The sequence below is a fragment of the Stegostoma tigrinum genome, chromosome 12, assembly GCF_030684315.1.
Source record: "Stegostoma tigrinum isolate sSteTig4 chromosome 12, sSteTig4.hap1, whole genome shotgun sequence".
In the NCBI taxonomy this organism is placed as follows: Eukaryota; Metazoa; Chordata; class Chondrichthyes; order Orectolobiformes; family Stegostomatidae; genus Stegostoma; species Stegostoma tigrinum.
The window spans coordinates 39,033,988-39,037,997 of NC_081365.1; positions in this window are offsets into that span (position 1 = coordinate 39,033,988).

Sequence of the window (4,010 nt, forward strand, 5' to 3'; positions counted from 1 at the left end):
GGATCTCTTGATAGAGCAAAAAATGTCTCCAGCAGGTTCAGGAAAGCCTCAATATGAATGACTGCTCTGTAGAAGATCTTGGGCTGGACACACTACCTGGATATGCCAGTGTTGAATTGGAAAATGGAGGCAAGGATACAACAGTCACCATACACAACTAGGAAGAATATCTCAGGGTATGTGCAATGATTTTCATTTTATGTAGATAACAAATAAAACCAGCGAATAAACTTGGATCATAACAGGCCATGACAGCAATGTTCCACAGAGATGGGTGTTGGGTCCACTTTGGTCTGAGGAACAGATTGGGAGCTGGATTTTGGAAAGGAGCAGAAGTAATAGGGTTGTTGTTATGGGTGACTTCAACTTCCCTAATATCGATTGTAGTTTCCAAGTGCAAATAGTTTGGATGGGGCAAGTTTTTGTCAGGTCAGTCCAGGAAGGATTTCTGACCCAATACGTAGATAGGCCGACTAGAGGGGAGGCCATATTGGATTTGGTGCTTGGCAACAAAACAGGCCGGGTGTCAGGTCTCTCGATGTTAGATCATGACAGTGATAGTGATCACAACTCCCTGACTTTTACTATAGTCATGGAGAGGGATAGGAGCAGACGGTATGGGAAAGTATTTAATTGGGGAGGGGGAATTATCATGCTATTAGGCAAGAACTACACTCCATAGATTGGGAACAGATGTTCTCAGGGAAATGCACAACGGAAATGTGGAGGTTGTTCAGGGAGCAGTTGCTATGAGTGCTGGATAGGTTTGTCCCATTGAGGCAAGGAAAGGACGGTAAGGTGTAAGAGCCTTGGATGACAAGACATGTGGAACAACTTGTCAAAATGAAGAAGGAAGCTTACTTAAGGTTGAGGAAGCAAGGATCAGACAGGGCTCCCAAGGTAGCCAGGAAGGAAATGAAGAATGGGCTTAGGAGAGCTAGAAGGGGGTATGAAAAAACCTTGGAAGGTAGGATTAAGGAAAACCCCACGGCATTCCATGCTAATGTGAGGAACAAGAGGATGGCTCGAGTGGGGGTAGAGCCAATCAGCGATGTAGGGGGTCTTTTCAAACTCTGAAAGACACACCACGAGGACGGGAGTATTGCTTCAGCAGAAGAACTTCTTTATTCACGCTTGCAATTGATTACAGCGTGGAGAGCTCCAAGGCACAGTCACACAGGATGGTCAGGGAGAGTCTGAACATGTTGGACAATCCCTGACATTTTATGGCTTTACAAAGCATGAGTAATTTCTAACTATGTCATCTCTGGTCATGAATCTGTCTCTATCTTTGTTCCCCATCTGTCTGTTTTTCTGACCCTTGATCATGATATGGCCTAATGTTATTATACTATCAGGTTAACATAGATGAAGATCTACCTCCTTCGCTAATCATGTCAATGTTCCTATTTTGTTTGCTAACAAGGGCATTGTTTTCATGCAAGATAGAGTACTGTCATGTGCTTGTGGATATCAACTTCCCTGTTATTTTGTTACACTTGTATAACGATCTTGTTGCTACGTCAGCACAGGTGGATGTGTTATCTTGGTCCCATGGTTTGTAATTTATTTAACAAAATGCTGATGAGTTCATTTGGGCCTGTTTAGCTGTCTTCCTTCTTATTCATTTCAATGGTGTCTCTATCCCTTCCCTTCTCCCCCAGGTGTGGCGTAAGTTACATACGGGTTTGTGCATAATACCATGAAGCCTCAGAGTTAGATGATGGTGTTGGAGTCAGAGGAGGTCCTTAAGGAATACATTGTTTCAGTATTCACTAGTTGGAGGGATCTTGATGTTTGTAAGAACAGCATGAAACAGGCTGATATGCTCAAACAGGTTGATGTTAAGAAGGAGGACATGCTAGAAGTTTTGTAAAACATGAGAATAGATAAGTCCCCTGGGCCAAATGGGATATATCCAAGGTTGCTACAGGATGTGAGGGAAGAGATTGCTGTGCCTTTGGCGATGTTCTTTGCATCCTCACTGTCTTCTGGAGTGATACCAGATGATTGGAGGATGGCAAATGTTATTCCATTGTTCAGGAAAGGCAATAGGGATAATCCTGGGAATTACAGAGCAGTCAGTGTTACTTCTGCGGTAGGCAAATTATTGGAGACGATTCTGAGAGATAGTATTTATGATTATTTGGAAAAGCAGTTTGATTAGAAATAGTCAGCATGTCTTTGTGAGAGGCAAATATGCCTCACAGGCCTTATTGAATTCTTTGAATATGTGCCAAAACACATTGATGAAGGCAGAGCAGTGGATGTAGTGTATATGGATTTTAGCGAAGCATTTGATAATGTTCTGCATGGTGAGCTCATTCAGAAAGTAAGGAGGCATCGGATTCAGAGAAACTTGGCTGTCTGGATATAGAATTGGCTGTCCAATGGAAGACAGAGGGTGATAGTAGATTAAAAGTATTCAGCTTAGAGTCGATGACCAGTGGTATGCTGCAGGGATCTGTTCTGGAATCTCTGCTCTTTGTGATCTTTATAAATGACTTGGATGCATAAGGAGACATGTGAGTTAGTAAGTTTGCTAATGACACAAAGGTTGGTGGAGTTATGGATAGTATGGAGGGCTGTTGTAGGTTGCAATGGGACATTGACAGGATGTAGAACTGGGCAAAGAAGTGGCAGATGGAATTCAACCCAGAAAAGTGTGAAATGATTCATTTTGGAAGGTCAAATTTGAATGCAGAATACAGGGTTAATGGCAGAATTCTTGGCAGTGTAGAGGAATATAGGAATCTTGGGGTGCACATCCACAGATCCCTCAAAGTTGCTACCCAAGTTGATAGGGTTGTTAAGAAGGCGTATGGTGTGTTGGCTTTCATTGGCAGGGGAATTGAGTTTAAGAGCTGTGAGGTTATGCAGCAGCTCTATAAAATCTGGTTAGACAACACTTGGAATATTGTGTTCAGTTCTGTTCACCTTATTATAGGAAGGATGTGGAAACTTTCAAGAGGGTGCAGAGGAGATTTACCAGGATGCTGCCTGGACTGGAGGGCAGCTCTTATGAGGAAAGGTTGAGGGAGTTACAGCTCTTCTCATTGGAGTGAAGAAGGATGAGAGTTAACTTGATAGAGGTGTACAAGATAATGAGAGACATTGGTAGAGTGGATAGCCAGAGACCTTTACCCAGGGCGGAAATGACTATTAGGAGGGGACATAATTTTAAGGTGATTGGAGGAAGGTATCGGGGAGTTGTCAGAGGTAGGTTCTTTGCTCAGAGAGTGGTGTGTGTGGAATACACTGCCAGCAGTGGTAGTGGAGTCAGATACATTAGGGACATTTAAGTGACCCTTGGATAGGCACATGAATAATAGTAAAATGTAGGGTATACAGGGTAGTTTGATCTTAGAATAGGATAATAGGTTGGCACAACATTGTGGGCCGAAGGGCCTGTACTGTGTTGTACTGTTCTATGTTCTATAGATAAGGTGAATGGCAGGTGTTTCTCCCCAGGATGCAGGGCTTTTAAGACTAGGGGGCATATTTTTAAGGTATGAGAAGAAAGATTTTAAAAAAAGATGAGGAGCAACTTCTGTTACACCAAAAGTGCTTCTTGTGGGGAATGAACTTCAGAGAAAGTAGTGGATGTGGATACAGTTACATTACTTAAAAGACATTTAGATAAGTACATGAATAGGAAAGGTCTGAAGGGTTAATGGCCAAGCGCAGGCACGTGGGACAAGTTTAGTTCGAGATTATGATCTGCACAGACTTGTTGGACCGAAGGATCTGTTTCCAGGCTGTATGACTTTGTATTCACTAAAGTGTTAAGACAAGTTAATGTCTGCACCATCCAACACAATTACCTTCTCATTGCCAGCCAATTCCGTTCTCATCTCAACTGTTAAAGTTGACTTACCAGGTGAATCTCAAATACTAGCACAGGGAATTAGAATGTTTCCAGGAAACTGAGAGGTGAGTAAATAACAGCATAAATGAGAACGCAGCAAGAAACAATTGATACAAAAGATCCTGAAGAAGAAAACCACAAA